Genomic DNA, 23,259 nt, shown 5'->3' with positions numbered 1-23,259 from the left:
TTAATACAATCAATACAAACTATAGGAATTGATCCCATATGATAAAGCTAAGTTCTTTAACCAAGATCAAAAAGTCAGCCCAAAGAGTCGGAACCCGAAAAAATTTATAAAATCCTAACACCCATTCAATAATGAGTCCAACCATACCAAAATCATTCAAATCTTACTCTCCAATACCTAGTCTAAAATCTCTCAAATTTTACCTAAAAAAACACAATCTAGGTGAGAAAATCAATGGGTATTCAATATTAATAGACAAAAGTGATCAAAAGCTGCTTACCTCTTGATTTGTAGTAAAATCCCTCACAAAACTCTCCCCTAGCCTAGATCCACAAGCCAAATTATGAAATAATACTCTAATCCTCGTTTTGGAATTTTAAATAGTCTACCTAGATGTTCCCCTTCGCGATCGCGAAGAACAAAATTTACTGCCCTCAAGAAATGGTCTACCCGAACGCAAACTACTAGTCGTGAATGCAACGCTCAGTAACCCAATCCTACGCGATCACAAAAAAGGACACACGATCGCGAAGAACAAACGCGTGAAATTCCCAAACATCCTCTCTTTTTTTGCGGACGCGTCCCATCACTCGCGTTCGCGATGCATAACTAACCAAAGCTCCGCGATTGCATCATCAAACTTGCGAATGCGTTGAAGAATATCCTCTTTCCGGAATTAACCCTACGCGATCGTGACTCTTTTCACGCGATCGCATAAGGGGAAGCCAGATACTAGAAAAATCAGCAATTCTATAAGGCCAAACTCAATCTGAAATCAATCTAAATCACACCTGAGGCCCCCGGGACCCTGTCCAAACATACCAACACATCCTAAAATATCATACGAACGTAGTCTAAGCCTCTAATCACACCAAATAATATCAAAAACACAAATCGCACCCTAATTTAAGCATATTCAAACTAATGGATTTCCAACTTGCAAAAGCAATGTCGAAACCTATCAAACCAATTCCAATTTACCTCAAACTTTGCACACAAGTCATAAATGACACAACGGATCTACTCTAACTTCTGGAACCAAAATCTGAGCCCGGTATCAAAAAAATCAACTCTCGGTCAAACTTCTCAACTTTCTAACTTTTGACAATTTAAGCCAAAACGTCCTACGGACCTCCAAATCAATATTCGTATATACTCCTAAGTCCAAAATCACCATATGAAGCTATATGAACCATCAGAACTCCATTTCAGAGTTGTTTACTCATAAGTCAACATCTGGTCAACTCTTTCAACTTAAGTTTCCAACCTTGTGACTAAGTGTCCGAATTCATTTCGAAACATTCCCGGAACTAAACCAACCACCCCCGAAAATTATAATTATAAATAAACATAGAATAACCAATAAATGGAGAAATGGGACTACAATACTAAAGACAACTGGCCTGGGCGTTACATGTTTAGTGCTTGATATTATGGTTGTATAATATCTCAACGGACAAGGATAAAGCTTTAAAAGCACCAAGAAAGCCATTCACAAAGTCTCAAGCTAAGGAAAAGCAAGACAAGGTTGTTGGGCTTCAATGGGAGATCAAGAAGACGCTAATGGTGGAAGAAGAGCTCAAGAATTATGGAGAGGATTAAGCTAAGTTCTACACTCATTTCATGGTCCAAGTCCAAGTCCAAGAGGAGATCGATTGGGGTCCAAGCACCAGCCAAGGAGGGCCTAAATTAGGTGCCTAAATCAACCCACAAAGGAGCTAACTTGGCGCCTAAGTCAACGCAAGGGGGGCGGCCAAGACATAGGAGAAGGAGTCAAAGTTCCTTATTTTTTTCCCTAGTTTATTCGGACACATTTGATGCTTTCTTAGGTAGTTAAGGTTTTGTTTTTCTTTTCCTAAGATTATTGGAATTACTTTCTAAGATTGACTTGATTTTTATTTCTTAGAGTTTTACCTTTTCCTATGGCAGTTGGACTTGTTGTCCAAAGTAGTTTAGGACTTTATTTCCTTATTTTTAGGTAGAATTTCGTGACCCCTGTCTATATAAATGGGTATCTACTTTGCTTTTAGACTTAGACTATTATTAATAAAAAATATGATATTTTTTTTGCACTCTTGTGTGTGGCTACTCTTGGATATATTCTTTAACCTTCAAGACTCAACTTAAGGTGGTAAGATTAAACTCTTTCGAAATCTTAGAACACTTCTAGGTATTCAAGAAAGGTGATAAGTTTAGTCTTATTGTTGTTCTTGTTATTCCCAAGGGTCGGGTTTCACAATCTATCTCTTGTTTTGAATTATCTATCAAAGGCAATTAGTTATTCGTTTGCTAATTGTAGTTGTTAGGATTCAACTTCAAGAATAGACTTCTTGAATTCAAGAAATTCTTTCTTGAATTCAATCTATCTTTAATTTCTCTCTTCAATTTCGTTTCCCTATTTTCTTTTCGCTTCCACACATTTCTTGATTTTCTTATTTTTTCTTTAGTAATTCTTGAATCCCTTATCGTGCTGTTATCAAGTGCTATCAGAGTATAGGCTAATCAAGATTTCAATCTTGATAATCTTGGGAGGTTCTTGAGCAAAAAATACCAAAAATAAAACATAAAAACAAAAAAAAAAGAAAATCAGCCCCAAAAAAAGTGTTATTGCTCATTATTATTTTTAGAATTCAAGTATTATTTGGTTTCCAGGTCAAGAAAGAAAACAAGAAGAGGGGATCCTTGTTCTTGAAGATTAAGGAAACTTCTTTCCTTATTCTTGTGGGTTTTGGGTTTCCTAAATTCTTTCCTTTTTTTCTTCCTACTAACCAATTCATATTCTTCCTAGGTTTGGTCATTCATTTTTTTTTTGTTTTTCTAACTCCATATTCTTATCATTAAGGGTTGTGACTAGTAAGATTTATTAATAAATCTAAAAATTAATGACCAATGAGTGAAAAAAGGCAAAAGAGATGAGAACGTCAGAGGGAAAAGCCAAATTGAGAGATATATATTGTTTTGTTCAAGATGTCTAGTACAAGTAGTGATGATGAACGAAGGGTTCTTCAAGAAGCCTAAATCAAAGGAAGGAATGATTTCACCTTGCAAGCTATGCACCAACAATTTGAAATGTGAAATTTGCAATTCCAAGAGATGAGGGACACCATTACTGAGCAAAATATTATAATAGCTGAACTTAGGAGGGGAAATAATGCTAGACCCCAAGATAGGAGAAATGTACCCCCTGATCCCATTGTAAATCAAGAAAAATCTATAGATGATTTTAATGATGATATTGATTTTGATAGGATAAGAAGAGATAGGAGGGGACAAGGAGAAAGACTAGAAGATGATAATATAAGTAGTATAAAGATGAAGATGCCATTTTTCAAGAGAACAAGGGATTCAAACTTGTACCTTGATTGGGAGAAAAAGGTTGAAGCCACTTTGACTGCCACAACTATTCTGAGGGTAAGAAGGTTAAACTTGATGCTTTTGAGTTATCTAACTATGCAACAGTCTGGTGGAAGTTTTCTAAGGACAGATTGCAAGAAGGACAAGCACTCATTGCTACTTGGGCTGAGATGAAGAGGGTAATGAGGAAGAGATTTGTGACATCACACTTTCAAAGAGATCTACAATAACATCTTCAAACTTTGAATCAAAGGTCCATGTCCGTGGATGAATAATTTAAGGCTATGGATATGGCTTTGATACAAGCTAATTGTATGGAGGAAGAAGAGGCTACAATGGCTAGGTTTTTAATGGTTTAAATAAGGAAATAGCTGATGTAGTAGAATTACAACAATATATAACTTTAGATGAGTTAGTTGAATTAGTTGGAAAGGTAGAAAGACAAAACAAAAGGAGACAGCAATCAAGTTCACGGAGAAGCCGGCCAACTACCATTCCAAATAAGCAATGGCCAAGATCTGAGGAAACACCTACTCCTAAATTCCATGAAGACAAGGGCAGGAGTAAATTGGAATCCAAGGAGGGGGGTAAGCCTTTTATGCCTAAAACTTCTAATTCTACTTCTTATACTCAATGTCTCAAGTGTCAAGGGAGAGGGCATAAGGCTTATGAATGCCCAAGTAGAAGAAACATTCTAATCAAAGAAGATGGGGGATATGAGAGTGAAAAAAGTGAACCAAGTGAACCAAGTGAAGAACAAGATGAAAATTTTGTAGAGAGTGAAGAAGGAGAAGAGATGGAGTACATTGATAGTGGGGTGAATTTTGTGGTTAGGAGGATTATGCACATTAATTTGGGCCACTTTAATGAAGAATAAAGGGAAACATATTCCATATTCGGTGTGGGATTAAAGACAAAATTTGTTCTATGATAATTGATAATGAGAGTTGTGATAATGTTGTGAGTGCATATTTGGTAGAAAAGTTAGGGTTGGAATGAACGAAGCACCCTAGACCTTATAGGTTGCAATGGTTCAATGATAGTGGATAGGTCAAGGTGAATAAGCAATGCATGATCTCCTTCAAGATTGGAAGGTACGCTGACGAATTTCTATGTGATATAGTACCCATGCAACCTTGTCATATCTTGTTGGGGCGTCCGTGGCAGTATGATAAGAGTGCTTTTCACGATGGGAGGAAAAATAGATACTCTCTTGAGCATAATGGCAAGAAGTACATTCTTGCACCTTTAACTCCTTACAAAGTGTATGAAGATCAAAAACAGATGAAAGAATCAATGGGGAAACATGGGGAGGGATCAAAACGAGAGACTAAGGGGAAAGAAAAAGAGGGAAAATATGAAGTGAGGTGTGAGGAGAGAGAGGGCAGCAATGAGAGAAATTAAAAGGAGGGGAAGAGTGAAAAAAAAAAGAAAGCATTGGTGAGAGGAAAGAGGCTAAGATTGAAAAGAAAGTGAGCTTTGCAAAAGCCAAAGAGTGTTTAATTGCAAAAAAAGAGGGGCTGCCTATTATCTTGCTCACTTATAAAGAAGTTCTACTTAATAATGATTCACTAACATCCTCTTTGCCTAGTGTTATTTCTAACCTTTTGCAGGATTTTGAAGATGTTTTTCCTGAGGATCTTCCTAAAGGTTTTGTCACGCCCCAAACCTGGGGAGGCGTGGCTGGCACCCGGTGCCGTACTGGTCCGAGTGAACCACTTTGTAACTTCTTTTTATTTTCTTTTGTAACTATCATGGGCCAACATGGCCACAACTCGTAATGTACAACTATAAGTGAGCAAACACTATATCAATGAACCATCTTTCTTAAAACATGAATACATAAGGGGCCGTCAAGGCCTCCGACATACTATACAAAATAAACCTATGTCTACAAAGACTCTAAGATTATTTAATATCAAATGGGACAGGGTACCGGCCTACCCATATATCATAGCATAACTCTAACACGATGACTCATAGACTCGGCTGAACTCCGAATGAGGTGGAGTATTACCGATCCTTCGCTGAATGCCAATCTCGTACTATGAGGGCTTGTCAAACTGATTATCTATACCTGCAGGCATGAATGCAACATCCCCAACAAAAGGACGTCAGTACGAATAATGTACCGAGTATGTAAGGCGGAACTGAAACATAACAATAAATCAACATTAATTAAAGACATATAAGAATCAACCTGAATCTATAAAGTGCCATCGTATATGCATACTTATTATACTTATATATAATGCTTCTCTTTGAGACTTTTATCCATATCGTATGATACATGACTGCCCAACTGATCAGTGGTAACTGCCCGACCGGCCGTAGCACGGTGGTAAATGTATGACTGCCCGACCGGCCGTAGCTCGGTGGTAAATATGTAACTGCCCAACCGGTCGTAGCACGATGGTAAATAAATATGCATGACTGCCCAACTGGTGGTAAATAATGATACATAACTGCCCAACAGGTGGTAAATACATGATGCATATAATACCATTATGAACATTAATATCTTTATCATATACCTCAATAAAGACATCTAAGCAAGACTTTAAGAGTCATTGTTTTGAAATTGGGGGGGCAGCCACATTAAGTCTCCTTAAACATATCCAAATTTTCATCCCTTCTCCTTAATTAACTTATTAATCTCCCACTAATCCAATAATTACCCAATTATCCACATAATGAGAATTATCCCAAATTTTAATACACTTTATACACCTTACTATAATATACGTTACTATCATGGTCATGTGGTACCATATAAAATCAATATATACACTATTATTTCATTAAAACATCCATGTAAAAATACATATATTTTCTCAACTTCTAATTTTCCTAATCTCATATAAAGAGTACAAATTTTCGTACTCTTAATTCTTAAAATGGTAAAAAGATAACCTTCTTTTCTTGTGAGAAAATAATTTCTATCTTTACAATAAAGAAAATCTCATAAACTTTCTCATATTCTGTGTAAAATTTAAAGCATATTCGAAAGTAGAAATATTAATAACTATATAAAATCATATTTTTCAAACCTTGTTTTACAAAAATGTTCCACTCAAAATATCATATCAAATGTATATAACGGTATCAATGTTGTTAAACTTACGGGGTCTTAAAATAACATAGTCACAAATCCTCTATAACATCATGAATGGTCTTAATCCCTTCAAGCTCATATGGATTACTATGATTGATCCTAATATTAAAGTACGGGATGTAATAGGTTTACCACCTTTAAGAGGAATAGAGCATCAAATTGATTTTGTGCCGGGATCAAAAATTCCTAATAGGCCTGCTTATAGGAGCAATACCGAAGAAACAAAAGAATTGCAAAGACAAGTAGAGGAGCTGCTTGATAAAGGATTTGTAAGCGAAAGCATGAGTCCCTGTTCTATGCCCGTACTTTTGGTGCCAAAAAGGATGGCAATTGGATGATGTGCGTTGACTACCACGCCATCAATAAAATAAGGGTAAAGTATCGCCATCTTGTTCCTCGTTTAGATGATATGCTTGACCAATTGCATGGTTCTCAAATATTCTCTAAAATTTATTTGAAGAGTGGATATCACCAAATTAGAATTAATCCTGGAGATGAATGGAAAACTGCCTTTAAAACTAAATATGGATTGTATGAATGGTTAGTGATGCCGTTTGAGTTAACTAATGCACCTAGTACATTCATGAGGTTAATGAACCATACCTTTAAGGATTTTCATGAAAAATTTATAGTCGTTTATTTTGATGATATTCTGATCTTTTCTAAGTCTTTAGAAGAGCATGTCAAACATTTGAAATAAGTTTGCAGTGTGCTTAGGGAGCAACTATTTTATGCAAATCTATCCAAGTGCACTTTTTGTGTTAATAAGGTAGTTTTCTTGGGTTTTGTTGTGAGTTATAGAGGTATTGAGGTAGATGAAGATAAAATCAAAGAGATTAAAGATTGGCCTACACCTAAGAGCATTACTGAAGTTAGAAGTTTTCATGGACTTGCTAGATTTTATAGGAAATTTGTTAGAGATTATAGTTCAATTGTTGCACATTTAACGGTAGTCATTAAGAAGGATAAGGTCTTTAATTTGGGAAAAGAACAAGAGCATGCATTTAATATTTTGAAGGATAAATTGTGTTCTGCTCCTTTGTTACAATTAGTTGATTTTAATAAGTCCTTTGAAATTGAATGTGATGCATCTGGTAGAGATATTGGGGCTGTTTTAATGCAAGATTCTAAACTAATCGCTTATTTTAGTGAGAAGTGGAATAGGGCTGCATTGAATTATTCTACTTATGATAAAGAATTGTATGCCTTTGTAAGGGCTCTTGCTACATGGCAGCATTATTTGTGGCCAAAGCAGTTTGTGATAAAACTGACAATGAGTCTTTAAGATATTTGAAAAGCCAAGGTAAATTGAGTAGAAGACATGCCAAATGGGTTGAATTCATTGAGACATTTCCATATGTGATTAGCTACAAGCAAGGCAAAGACAATATAGTTATTGATGCGCTTTCAAGAAGGTACGCTCTTGTTTCTACTTTTACTTCTAAATTAATGGGATTTGATCATATTAAGGATTTAAATGTTGATGATTCTGATTTTGATGTAGCATTTTTAGCATGTTTAAATGGGCCTTTTGAGAAGTATAATCTTAAAGATGGGTTTCTTTTTAAAGAGAATAAGCTTTGTGTCCCTAATTGTTCTTTGCGAGAAATTTTGTGAGGGAAGCACATTGTGGGGGGCTTATGAGACACTTTGGTGTGCCTAAAACACTTGACATCCTTGCTGAAAATTTATTTTGGCCTAATATGAGAAAAGATGTAGAAAGATTTTGTGCTCAATGCGTTGAATGCAAACAAGCTCAATCTAAAGTGTTGCCACATGGTTTATACACGCCTTACCTGTGCTTATTTCACCTTTGATTGATATTTCGATGGACTTTGTGTTAGGACTGCCTAGAACAAGGTATGGTAAGGATAACATCTTTGTTGTGGTAGATAGGTTCTCAAAAATGCCTCGTTTTATTCCCTTTTTAAAGACTAATGATGCTTCTCATGTTGTTGATTTATTTGTTAGAGAAGTTGTTAAATTGCATGGTATACCTCGAACTATTGTTAGTGATAGGGATGCTAAGTTTCTAGGCCACTTTTGGCGTGTGCTTTGGGGAAAATTGGGAACAAAATTGTTGTTTTCTACTTCTTGTTATCCACAAACTGATGGGCAAACTGAGGTAGTAAATAGAACCTTATGAAGTATGTTAAGGGCTGTTCTAAAAGAAAAATTAACTTCTTGGGAGGATCACTTGCGTATGATAGAATTTGCTTACAATCGAACTGTTCATTCATCTACTAGTTATTCTCCTTTTGAAGTTGTTTATGGCTTTAACCCCCTTATACCCCTTGACTTATTGCCTTTGCCTACTAATGAGATGGTTAGTCTTGATGGAAAAAGGAAAGCTGATTTGATGAATACTATTCATGAGCATACGAGACTTGCAATTGAGAGGAGGAATGAGCAAATAGCTTGATGAAGAAATAAAGGTCGAAAACTAGTTATCTTCGAGCCTGGTGATTTGGTTTGGGTTCATATGAGGAAAGAGAGATTTCCTTCAAAAAGGAAGACAAAATTGCACCCTAGAGGAGATGGGACATTTAAAGTACTTGAAAGGATTGGAGATAATGCTTACAAATTGGACCTTCCTGGTGAGTTTCAAGTAAGTGCTACTTTTAATGTTGCTTACTTATCCTTGTTTGATGTAGGTTCAAATTCGAGGACGAATTCTTTTCAAGAAGAGGAGAATGATAGCTCCACGGACAAGGATAAAGCTTTAGAAGCACCAAGAAATCTATTCACAAGGTCTCAAGCTAAGGAGAAGCAAGAGAAGGTTGTTGGGCTTCAATGGGAGATTAAGAAGCTGCTAATGGTGGAAGAAGAGCTCAAGAATTATGGAGAGGATTTAGCCAAGTGCTACACTCATTTCATGGTCCAAGTCCAAGTCCAAGAGGAGGTCGATTGGGGTCCAAGCACCAGCCAAGGAGGGCCTAAATTAGGTGCCTAAATCAACCCACAAAGGAGCTAACTTGGCGCCCAAGTCAACGCAGGGGGGCCGGCCAAGAAATAGGAGAAGGATTCAAAGTTCCTTATTTTGTTTCCTAATTTGTTCGGACATATTTGATGCTTTCCTAGGTAGTTAAGGTTTTATTTTTTTTTTTCCTAAGATTATTGGAATAACTTTCCAAGATTGACTTGATTTTTTTTTCCTAGAGTTTTACCTTTTCCTATGGTAGTTGGACTTGTTGTCCAAAGTAGTTTAGAACTTTATTTTCTTATTTCTAGGTAGAATTTCGTAGCCTCTCTCTATATAAAGGGGTATCTTATTTGTTTTTAGAGTTAGTTTATTATCAATAAAAATTGTGAGATTTTTCTTGCACTGTTATGTGTTGCTACTCTTAAATTTAGTCTTCAACCTTCGAGACTCAACTTAAGGTGGTAAGATTAAACTTTTCAGAAATCTTAGATCACTTCTAGGTATTCAAGAAATATGATAAGTTTAGGCTTATTATTATTCTTGTTATTCTAAAGGGTCAGGTTTCATAATCTATCTCTTGTTTTTAATTCTCTATCAAAGGCGATTAGTTCTTCGTTAGTTAATTGTTGTTGTTAGGATTCAACTTCAAGAATAAACTTCTTGAATTCAAGATCTTTCTTGAATTCAATCTATCTTTAATTTCTATCTTCAATTTCATTTTCCTATTTTCTTTTAGCTTCCGCACGTTTCTTGATTTTATTGTTTTTTCTCTAGTACTTCTTAAATCCCCTATCGTGTTGTTATCATTGTATCTGTTCAAATACCTATCTAAGTGAATTCTGTGGAAGTTGATGCTGTCACAACCCAATTCCCACCATAGACCATGATGGCGCATAACGCTACTATTAGGCAAGCCAACAATTTAATCAACACAATAATTGGTGGTTCATAACACGTTTTAAAACAATGGTGAAATAATTAAGCGAGATTTGCTCTATTTTAATATAAAATACTAATATTATCTTTATAATTAGAATATGATCAAAATGCAATACTGAATGACGTAACAGAAATACATCCAAGATTAACAGACTAAATTCCCAAAATCTGGTGTCACAAGTTGTATGGGCATCTACTAGAATGTACAATACTACTATAAAAACTGCCTTGAATAGAAAATAGACAAAGTACAACATATGATTAGGAAGGGGACTCCATGTGCTGCGGATCATAGCATATACAACAGCTCACCATAAAGTTTCATCAGCAATTGCGCCTACGCACCGGTATGACCACCAAACTTACATGTCTCAGTACCTATACAATTAGTGTTGAAGTGTAGTGTGAGTACGTAAATCAACTTGTAGGTAATAAGTATCTAGCCTAACCTCAAAGAAGTAGCGATGAGGGGTCGATATCGGCACTTACTAGTGGTCCAATAATCAAATACAATAAACACAGACAGGTATGAAGAATAGCCAGTAAAAGCAACGAAAATAGGTATATGTGCATAACACGATCCTCAATAGAAAAGTGGATACAAAATCCTCAAATATCGAATACTACCTCGAATGGGGCAAGTATATGATCAATAACAAATAAAATACCAAATCGTAAGTCAGGAAGACTCATAGGTACGTTGAACCTCGATCGAATATAACACACGATTCTGTCGAGGTCGTTTGGCTCGATCCATAAAATAGTGTACACTGTCGAGGTCATACGACCCAATCCATGGATGCATCTCATAATACTGACGAGGTCGTATGACCCGATCCATAATAGTATTGATGAGGCATTCAGCCCGATCCCATAGAATAGTGAGACTTTGACATGTCACTTGCCCAACTCACGAATATGTGTGAGTTATGAAATTCCAGAAACTTTCAGATATATATTCACAATGCGGGTGAAATCTGTAAGAAAAGGTAAAATATCTGTGGCTAATCAAGTAGCAAGTCAAGTATCTGAAATAGCAAAGTTCAATACCTTACGCAAATCTAGTCTCGGGTTAAAGCATAAATTAAAGTATTTAAATAGACAAGAATAACTCAAGTAGTACAATTAAAACATGGTGTGAGTCTACGTCTACCCGGACATAATCAAGAATCTAGCATACACACGGACACTCATCACCTCATAAGTGCATAGCTCCCATAACATGTTGCACATAACAAATACAACACCTGCAGGGTAAATACCCTCTTACAAGGTTAGACAAGAGACTTACCTCGCTCTAAAGTCCGATAACTGGCTCCAACGCCTCTCTAACACCTCTACCCGATGCCAAACTATCCGAAACTAGCCAAAAACGTGCAAACCAATCAAAATATACTCAAAGACTCATAATTAAACAATTAGAAATAAATTCCCAACTCCACACGAGAAGTCAACAAAGTCAACGCCGAGCTCAAGCGCCCGGATTCCAAAAGTTATCAAAATTAAATATTACTCATAACTTATATAGTATATCCAGAAAATCATCCAATTTCATCCATGAATTTACCCTCAAATCAAGGATTTACTATTTCTCAATTTTGGGGCTCAAAACCCCAATTTTTACAATCCAAACAGAGATGAAAATAATAACCATCAGAAATAATCACGGAAAAACATCAAAATAAAGGTTAGATATTTACCCTCTTGTTGATGCGAGAACAACGTCGTGAAAATCACCTCAAGCGTAGCTCTAGAACTCAAGATATGCCTAAAATACTAAGATGCTCGGTTTGCCAATTTAAAACACTGCCCAGGTAATTTTTGTTCATCGCCTTCACGGGACGCCATCACGTTCGCAAAGAGAAATTTTTCGCATTCACGGGTCAACCCAAAATTCCTTTTTCGCGTTCGCGGGACCTCCCTATCGTTCGCGAAGAACAAAAGTTCACACCATAAATCAGCAATCTTTCCCGGCACGAAATGGGCATAACTCTCTCATACGACCTCAGAATTCGACGATTCTTGTTGCTATAGTTTCGTAATTACGATACAGATCTAATGGTTCAATCGAATAACAAATAAAAGGTGATTTCTCAATATGATACCCTTTGTGCCAAAAGAAACGACGCTGAAACATCAAATAAGAGTGTGACACAATCCAAACTCATCCGAAACTCATCCGAATCTAACCAAAACTTGCGGACAAGTCAAAAATATTTATACAAACCTATTGAAATTTTTAATTCAGGAATCCGAGCTCATTAAGTCTACTATTTGACCGTGGTCAACTCATTTTCTTAAACTTAACTAGTATGCAACTTAAGTGTTCGTTCACTCTTAAACATTTCGAATCACGACCAAACTTCACACACAAGTCCCAATCAACTAAATGAACATATTAAAGGTCCTGGAACACCACCTGGAGTCCGATAACACCGAAGTCCACTCCAAGTCAAACTTGGCAAATTCAAAAACTTTCAAAAATGTAATCTTCTGAAAATAAGCGTCAAATCGCTCCCGGACCACCCAATATTCAGCCCGAACATACTCCCTAGTCCGGAATCACCTTACGAACCTGTAGGAACCTTCAAATTCCACTTCCGAGGTCATTTACTCAAAAGTCAAACCTAGATCAACTCTTCTAACTTAAGCTTTCGAATTGAGAATTATTCTTCCAAAGCAACTCTGAACTTCCTGAAATCAAAACTGACTACACGTGCAAGTCATAATGCCGATAGTGAAGCTACTCAAAGTCATAAACCGCCGAACGACATGCTAAAGTTCAATAAGACTTGCCGGGTCGTTACATCCCCTCCCCCACTTAAATATATGTTCATCCACGAACGTGCCAAGAATAAGCTCCTAATACACATACCCATGCCATCTCAATCCATATAAGTCCATTTTATAAACCTTCGACTGAAGATCCTTCCTGCGACCTTATCCCACAAGTCTTAGAACCATGTTCCAACATCCTGAATTTCCTATAAGGTCTGATTCTATCATAGATACATTGTAACAATCTCAACAAGCTGTACCAAAACATAATCATACACCCAAGTTGTAACCATACAATGCACCGCATAATTCATATCCAATAGTAATATCTTCCAACCACAATAGCTGAAATTTCTGAACCCGGTGCCGGTAATATACCTCATGACACATAAAAATCTTGTTCCAAACCGCACAATACTGCAACAATGAAAGAGATGTGCAGAATCTCATAACCATCCGTCAAATCAATAAATCATGGGGTTCTTCCGTTCGATAAGAACCATTGCCGCATTCTGAACTGATTAGCGATATTCTCCTTCCAGGTCCAACAACCTCATCTCACCCAATACAAGTTGCTCGGCCGACAAGCCACATCAGAAACCATCTAAAATCTTATACAATATGACCCGAGCATCAAACAAGATACAACTCGAATATGACCAATAAGGAAAGGAGCCCCAAGTATAGGAACTAACCCGCATACATAGCAGATATAACAATGAAACAAAATGCTATGAATCTATCCCACGGATGAGAAACAAAACACACAAAATAAGTATAAGGAACCGTACCCAACATCTCACCGTTTCCGCATATAACTCGTTCCACACATGATACCATTGCGGCGTGCAACCCGATCCAAATGCATACAATATGCATGGGAATACCCATCGAGCCAAATTCTCATACTCACTAGACATACGTACATCAACCATATGTGCATAAACATAATTCTGGGGAGAGGAATAGCATCATGCGCTACAAAATGCCAAGCACGACCAAGGTGCAATAAACAAACAAGCATCTCGAGAGCCATCTCGCTCATATAACACCATAGAGCCTACATAGGACCACAACACGCATGTGAATAATCAATCCACATAGCATAAAGAGTAACACATAAAATAGATGATGACAAGAATAGCATCCACCATGCCTGGAGACTCATCCATAGACAAATGCTGGGCTGAAATAACATATCCAATCTGGTGTAGAATATACATTCGCGTTAGGCCCGCCAATGGTCCTCTAAACCTATTCTGAACATCTCAACATAGGTAAATAGACTTCTAAAGATCAACAATGACCATATCCATGACACCCACAATCTACCGTCAAACCCTGAACAAACTTTCACAGTCTGCAACCAAAGGAATATGGCGTCTCTCCAATTTGCGACAATGCTATAATTGTCATACATGATCTCAATCTCCCACTTAAATGACTGACACGTCACATCTACACAATCATCCCATGAGAGATACTTCCACAACCTTCCACACCAAGTAAATCAATCACTACACCCATGGCTACCGACCATGCTATTTCTGTAGTGCTAATCAAGAATCCGCAAACCGATAAAATGCCCCTTCCACAGAACACACAATTCTTAGGCGACACTAATATAGCACCAGTATACTCGGAACATTCAAAATCTCCCCCGCTCCTTTGAACTCGTGACATCCCTGTCAAAACTGAACCATAACCTTGGCCCCCTCAAGTCCCAATTCAACACAACTCGTCGCATCCACTATGCTATCGTATGGAGATACGAGATTCTCGTTATAAATTTTGAATCACAAGTAGAATGAGCACTCCATCATTTTGAAACTTTTCACTTAACTCATCTCTGGAGAAAAATTGTAACACACAACCAACTTCCCATAACCAAAGAAGAAACAAATCTCAAGTCGTGGTCGAACCGTCATAAACTCTTTGGGTCCCATCTGCACATAACTGAGCCATCAAAACCGAGTCTTCTACATCAACTGAAACATGCAGACTGACAAATCGATAAGTTATTACCATAACACTTGAGTAGCCTTAACATATAGAAGGAACCGATCATTTCCCCTATCATGCTGATCCAACCCACTACTAAACGGACCCAACTCCTCAGTTTTCTTTGACTTACCTTCAAAATAATACCTCTCTTTTCTAGCACAGAATGGACCTCAATTGACACTCATCCCGAGTGACCCCAAATCACCAGACCACGTCATCTCAATACCCATAAGCTATTTTATATCCTCTCATACACTCAACCATTCTGAGGAGACTTTCTGGTAATCCAAAGTTATTTTTTCTATCTCTGTAACACCACATCGCACACCCGACGACAACATAGAAATACTCTAAGTCTCTTTCACAATCCGCTGCAATACTCAATTCTTAGCCACGTAACGAACACGAAAATTCTTAGGCACCCACTTTAAATCTTGAACCCACTAGAATCATTGTTGAGAGTCGCCCACCATAAGCTAGTCCTAAATACATAGTCAAACTACCAGTTTTCGTTAGCACACAAATACTCCAAAAGAAGCAATCGAATGAATCCATTCCCTTACACATCACATTCACAAAGAAGAATCAAGTTTGAGTCATTCCACAATCTTTACATAAATTGATAAAGCGAAATGTAGCACACATCCATCAAATTCCTTGCTCGAATTACCCCCGATGTCCTTCTCTTCAAGTTATAACCAATCCACCAATAGGGGTGGACGTTCAGGCAATTCGGAATGGATATGAAAACTTTGGTTTGGATTTTCAGTTTTCGGATTGAAGAAATGACAATCCAAATCCAATCAAGATAAACTCAAATTGGATCGAATTTTTTAAGTTTTGATTTGGATTAACCGCTTTGAATATTTCTGATTTTTGATTTTAAACTTATAAGTTGAGATGTTTCTTCTTACGATAATGAACATCCAAATAAGGTATTCATGTTAAATTATTTAAAAAGTTCCTCATTTCATCGCAATTATCCAAATAAAGTATTCAAGTAATAAAATCATCATCAAGGAAATACAACAAAGACATAAGTAAGGCCAACAAGAAGTAGCAATAGTAAAATCATGTCCAAATAAAAAGTATTCTAATAGTAACTTACCATATTGAATATATGAGATTATGTCTAATGGTTATGATATTGTACTTGTTACTACTGGCATATGAATAATGGACTAAATATAAAATATAAAAAATTTGAATTTTCGGATATCCAAAAATCTAAAGTACCAAATCTAATTTCCAATTCGAATTCCAAAAATTTTAAAATTAAATCCGAAATACAATCCATAATCCGAAAATCAATACAAAAAATCCAAACAATTCAGATTTCGATTTAGATTTCGGGTTTGCCCAAACGATGCCCACCCATATCCACCAATGTACTGAAATCCAGAATTTGCAAAGACACATGACCACGTGCCCCAATAACCGACGGCAGGCTCCCCTACTTGGATATAAGCCACAATCATATAACCCAAGAACCCACAATGACTGTAGTCAACTCATATTCTTAAACTTAGCTAGTATGAAACATAAGTGTCTGAGTCACTCTTAAACATTCTGGATCATGACCAGATTTCACACACAAGCCCCAATCAACTAAATGAACCTATCCAAGGTCCCGGAACACCACCCAGAGTCCGATAACACCGAAGTCTACTCCAAGTCAAACTTAGCAAATTCAAATACATATAAAATGCAACTTCCGACAATAAGCGCCAAATCGCTCCCGGACCACCCAATACTCAACCCGAACATACGCCCTACTCCGAAATCACCTTACAAACCTATAGGGACTTTCAAATTCCGATTCCGATGTCGTTTACTCAAAAGTCAAAATCCGGGTCAACTCTTCTAACTTAAAGCTTCCGAAATTAAGAATTATTTTTCCAAATCAACTGTGAACTTCTCGAAATCAAACTGACTACATGTGCAAGTCATAATACATATAGTGAAGCTACTCAAAGTCTCAAACCGCTAAATAATATGCTAAAGCCCAAAATGACTGATCGGGTCGTTATACATGCCTTGACTTTTATAACTGAAAAGCATGTCTAGTTTCCCTTCGATTGTGTTAAGCTGGACTTGTTACTATTTGAGTTGCTTTTCTTTATATGCTATTATTTTGTTGTTATTGATATTTTTGGCTGTGGAAATAGAGCATCGGACCTTTCCAAGATCGTCGTTGCTTTCAACCCGAGGTTAGGCTTGCTACTTATTGAGTACATGGGGTCGATTGACTCATACTACACTCTGCACTTCATGTACAGATCTAGGTGTTGCTGATAGTGGCGGTTGCCCGTGAGTCGAATCCGAACTAGCTTGGAGATTTTGAGGTAGCACTGTTGTTCCGCTCACAGATCTTGAAGTCCCCTCTTTTATCGTATGTTCTTACTATTCAGTCTTCCGGACAGTATTGTATTTTCTTTAGACTTAGTATTTAGGATTCTATAGGGCTCATGCACTCGGTGACATTAGAGTTTGGGGTGGATTCATTTGTATTGACATTTTAACATGAATTATTTATACCATTGCACTTTTGAGACTATTACTTATCATTATTGAAGTCTATTTCTGCATATTTGTTGTAGTCTTGCCTAGCAAGCGGTGTTAGGCGTCATCTCGTGAAACCTAAGTCTAGTTAAGGAGGTAATTCAAGAATAAGATGTATAGAAAACGATTTTATCATTACAAACTACTTAGTTGCATTAGAGGGGAGGGGACCTAAGTTTTTAATCCTAATGGACCAACTCCCATGCAAAGTCTGCTAAGACTTTTATAGCCAAAGTGCAATTGCTATTTGGGCAATTTGTGTATAATCTCCACCTACCTTCATTGTTGTCTTTAAGTTGTTAAACTAGCGGCACACTAGTTAATTCTAAATCGCGTCTTAGAATAGCTACTCGTCCCTTCCTATAGTCCAAGAGGCTTTGAACACTATTCTAAAGGGATGATTCTAGACTTAAATAAAATCTTAGATTTCTATTTTTATTCTTATCAGTATCACATAAGAAAACATGTTGGAATTGAGCAAATAATACACAAGCAAATACAAGGGCTCAAATTGGCCTCTCAAGTAGACTCTTCATATGAGGGGGCATATTGATCATATGCACAGACTATTACTAGGCATGGTGAAGTCTTATTTTTACCTTATAAGCATGATATCTAGGTGAATGAGTCATAGGAAGTGTCGAAAGACTTGACATTTTTGAATTAATTAATCGAAACCTATGAACATTATATCTAAGTGACTGAGTTAGGCATTTATTTGCATTAAATAAAAAGAACTAAGCAGATTAATACGGAAGCAATTGAGTATCACAAGTTGATTTACTGTATCCTATGGTGTCTAGTTGACCAGGAATTATTAGAATTATGTTAGACCTATAGGCATGTTTTCTAGGCATGTGAGATAAAATCAATAAGGACAACTTAATTTAGCATATATAGGTTCAATGGCATGCTTCTCGCGACGAGCAGATTCACAAAGACAATCAAATATTCCAAGTGAGATAGTGCCCCTATAGACATGATATCTAGACGGTCGAGTTAAGTTGTTAAATCCTATGAACTAGATGTCAAAGTGACAAGTATAATCAACACAAGTTGAATCCTCCAAGGTGTATGTGCGTGTACGCGATCGAATACGAGAAAACAGATTTAGCATATAAACTATTTGACTTTCGGTATAAACATAGGCATGATTTCTAATAACAAGTAGCATATAAAAAATTAAGACCTATGAGCTGGTTTTCTACCCGAAAATGCATATAAATAAACCCCCCAAGCCCGTTTCACTATATCCCCATAGTTGTTTTGTAGTAGGATATTACAGCCCAAATAAGAGAAAGAAATAATTACAAGCCTGAATGAATTAAGATACAAAAACAAATAGCCATGAACCTAGATGACCATTGGGCCTTCAAAATCCTCTTTCGTTATGTCCATAAGCCTAGAAGCCAGCAGCAATAGAAAATAGCCAAAACAACCAACTCCAGATCCAACTTAGACCAAAATTCTTTCACCTTGACTCATACCAATATATTAATGGCTAAACATGAGTGTGACTCCCTATAGACAGGTTCTCTAAGACACACAGGTCATAGGCCAATTTGTAGATACAAAGTTCAGCGGAAAATACACCAAAGGTTCCTATAGACAGGATTTTTACCTTTAAAAAAATTCTTTGGTTCTTAGTTCATAATGGTCAATTTACATAGAGCTCTTTTAGGTCCAACAAAAATGAACATAGGGCCCATAAGGACATGCATTCTACCAAGTGAAAAATTACTCAAACAAAGTCGAATAGCACAAGTAGACATAGAAGAAGCTTATTGGCCTCCATTCTATTGAAATCAACTTAAAATAACAAAAACATACAAACTTGACATCAAGGAAACCAATTGACATGCCTTCAAAAGAACTTAAAAAGGAGAAATGAAGGAAGAACCTACAAATACATATTATATGAAATCCAAACTATCATGCAAACTTTGGCATACAAGAGTCTTATCAACATGATTTCTAGAGATGCACTGAAGACTAAAATGGAGAGGATAGGCACATTGTAGGTTTCAATCACATAAATATCTTATACACATGTTGAATTTAAAGAAATCAACCAGGTGTGAGAAATTCCTAGAGTCATGATATCTAACACAACTTTAAGAAGAACTAGTTTGGCATGCAGATTTCAGTCTCATAAGACCCTCCTAGTCGTATTGTTCAGCAGAAGTGATGCCATAACGAACATACCAACACAGATGAATGCACTACCTAGACAAAGGATTACACCTCAGCAATAATGCATATGCACATGTTATGATGTGTATTGGAAAAAATCCTTATGGGCATGTTGTTCTATGCATGCAATGAAAAAATGAATAAACACATAGAACTCATAATATCAGGAATGTTTGATTGATCTAGTCAGTTATCAAATATATTAAAAGATAAAATACCATTAACTAGGTTGAAGATTCAGTTGGATTAATGTTATACAAAGACTACAAAATACTAGAACTTCCCTTAGATTTCAAATAAGAAATACATAATTGAATGCCATAAAATCGATTTTGGATGAACAAAACAGGGAACCATTCATCAACATGATTGCAAGCAATGTAAGAGAATTTGGCAATCAACCATGCCGAGATAAGCAATTAGCTCTAGTTCACAAGAATTCAACTAATGACCTCCCTAGGAAAGATTCAACCACATAAGCATACAGAATCTTTTGAGAGAATCAGAAATCAGCTACCAACTAAAATTACCACATCACGATGAACAACCATGATTTCCTATAGTCATGCTTTCTATTAAACGCACATAGAGTATAATCAAAAGGTAATTCCAAATCAAGCAACGTATTAAAGGTTCAGAGTTTAAAGCACTAACCAGTTGCCAAGCGTAACGGTAACGAGCGAAAAAACAAAGAACCCCACAATAATTCAGCAATAAGCAGCGGAGCAAGTTTCGACCAGTGAATCCCAAGTCCTGGCAAGTTAGAGTTCTGGAGGCCTTTACAAACCTGAGCAATGCTTATGCTACAGAGATGACCGAGTATAACGAAGAGTTTGCCTTGGCTTTCAGCTGATAAACAAGAGCAATCAAGAGAAAGATGATATAAAAATCGTTGAATAATTTCTATGATTGTGAGTGAGAAGTGATGAACGACTGAAGAGCGTGTGGCAAAGATGATAAGGAATCAGTGATTGGTGCAAGAAAGGAAAGGAAAGATTGAAAGATTCCATGCCGGATAGGATTTGAGCGAAAAGGGGCTAGGGTTTCGACTGGTAAAGTGAGAGAAGGTGAGGACAACTTATCTTAATCTTAAAAATAGGAGTTAGGATTTAGAGGAGGAATTCTTATATGGATGGGTGAGATATAAGAGTCGTAGGATTAAAATGATTAATGGATGAGATTAACAGCTTGTTTGGATTGTTGTTACGTATCGTTTCATAATGTATCGTATCGTACTGTATTGTTGTTTATCGAAAAAATCGGATAACATTAGATTTGTGGATGGTTCTAAGGATATGCGATACAATTTGATATAAATCGCGTAGAGAAATGGAAATATGTGCATTATTGACTATAAGAACGAAAATAATAAGCAAAAAAGAATGAATAAGTAAAACAAGCACAAGGGGATTACTATCAATATCTAGAGGAAGTGATCTTTTTTTTTATGTTCCACCTTCCTAGCTTACAAGGATTCTCCCTTTTATAGAAGAGGGTCATTACCAAAAAATAATAAAATAAAACATGTAGTGGAAGACCCATGATGACTTGTCTCTTCCTTGATTCCCGCCAAGATTCTCTTTGTTAGTGTGGTTGCAACGGCTCTTGTCTGTGAGCTCGATACTAGATCGAACTCGTTACTGGGTCGGGCCCTTCGGTCTTGGATCGAGTTCGACCTTCGAGATGGGTGTCACTCATTTCCGACCTCGAAGCAGTGCCTTGCGGATCGATTCGGTCACGGGCTCGATAGGATTATCGAGCCGCCTCCTCGAGCGACCTTCGGGCTCGAGGTTTGTTAGTACCGACCTCAAAGCTCACTCCCAAAATCTCATTCCGACTTCTTAACATTCGAACTCGATCGAACGTAGGAAGTCCGAAATCTATTTCGACCGTATACAGATAGTCCCCTCGTTTCTCGGAAAAGTATGTGGCGAGAAACGATATGATTTTCCAGCAGCTCGATCAGATATACACTGATGTTTTTATCGATCCCGATCATGACGTATGTAATGCTCGATCATCTTATGTGCCTTTATAATCCCCAGCTTTATCGAGGATACCCGAATTGTTTCTTCCCCGGTGGGAATTGCCAGTTACCTTCGGTCTTTGGTGACCGGAGAAGATCAATCAATGATGAATGCGGAGGGGCTTCCTATCTTTTCAATGAGGACCAACATGCTTTGAATCGGATAACTTCTAATGGCGTTTTCGCCGATTCTGTACAAAAATTTTTGTAAATACAAATCTTTCTTCTCCTTTTTTGAAGAAAAATGTCCTTTCAAACTAAATAGACAGTTTGAATTTAAATCTCTGTTGCCTTCGGGCCTCGTGGGTAGTCCCCTTTGCTTTATCGGGCTCGAGCGTCCTTTAGCTTAAATAGTCAAGTGTTTGTTTTAATTCGAAGAAATGAGTAGTTTTGCTCGAAATAACGTAGCCCGTAGGCGTAATAGTCGAGGGAGTGATGGCTCGAACTCAAAATAAAGGTAGCCCGTAGACTTAGCAGTCGAGTGAATGATTCGAACTTGATGCAATGTAGCCCGCAGGCGTAATAGTTAAAGTAGCCCGTAGGCTTAATGGTCGAGTGAGTGATTGCTCGAACTCGAAATAAAGGTGGCCCGTAGGCTTTGCAATCGAGCGAATGATTCGAACTCGATGCAATGTAGCCCGTAGGCGTAATAGTTAAAGTAGCCCATAGGCTTAATGGTCGAGTGAGTGATTGCTCGAACTCGAAATAAAGGTAGCCCGTAGGCTTGGCAATCGAGTGAATGATTCGAACTTGATGCAGTGTAGCCCATAGGCGTAATAATTAAAGTAGCCCGTAGGCTTAATAGTCGAGTGAGTGATTGCTCGAACTCGAAATAAAAGTAGCCCGTAGGCTTGGCAATCGAGTGAATGATTCGAACTCGATGCAATGTAGCCCGTAGACGTAATTTAAAGTAGCCCGTAGGCTTGGCAATCGAGTGAATGATTCGAACTCGATGCAATGTAGCCCGTAGGCGTAATAGTTAAAGTAGCCCGTAGGTTTAATGGTCGAGTGAGTGATTGCTCGAACTTGAAATAAAGGTAGCCCGTAGGCTTGGCAATCGAGTGAATGATTCGAACTCGACCCTGTTTGCATAATAAATCTTGAACATAGAATATCGGTAAGGAGGAGAGCTTTCTTTGTAGGTCATTATACATGGGTTCATGTTTTGCGTCAGGGCTCGGGCCAACTATATAAGCATGGTTCGTTTTGACCGTTTGGCCCTTACAACGTTTCCCGTTGAGACACTGTTTGTCATGAAATAACGAAGTAATTTCCTTTGCACCGAACTTGATAATCATCACAGATGCGTTCAATGATAAAGCCTTCCTATGTACGAGGTTGATTTTAAAGAGGCCACGGATACTC

The 23,259-nt window shown here is 37.3% G+C and overlaps 1 long non-coding RNA gene across 1 annotated transcript; it reads right to left on the bottom strand.

The window, feature by feature from the left end:
• Positions 1–10,413: 10,413 nt before the first annotated feature.
• LOC142178451 (uncharacterized) lies at positions 10,414–20,961 on the bottom strand. The gene is made up of 3 exons (XR_012706597.1): positions 20,523–20,961; positions 11,623–11,693; positions 10,414–10,709 (listed from the first exon to the last, which is right to left on the bottom strand). It is a non-coding gene; the product is annotated as an uncharacterized LOC142178451 (long non-coding RNA).
• Between the last annotated feature and the right edge of the window lie 2,298 nt (positions 20,962–23,259).

This window comes from Nicotiana tabacum, chromosome 24 (genome assembly GCF_000715075.1).
Source record: "Nicotiana tabacum cultivar K326 chromosome 24, ASM71507v2, whole genome shotgun sequence".
NCBI lineage: Eukaryota > Viridiplantae > Streptophyta > Magnoliopsida > Solanales > Solanaceae > Nicotiana > Nicotiana tabacum.
Note: the sequence above shows the minus strand (reverse complement) of the source record. Positions and strands in the feature narration are given on the sequence as shown.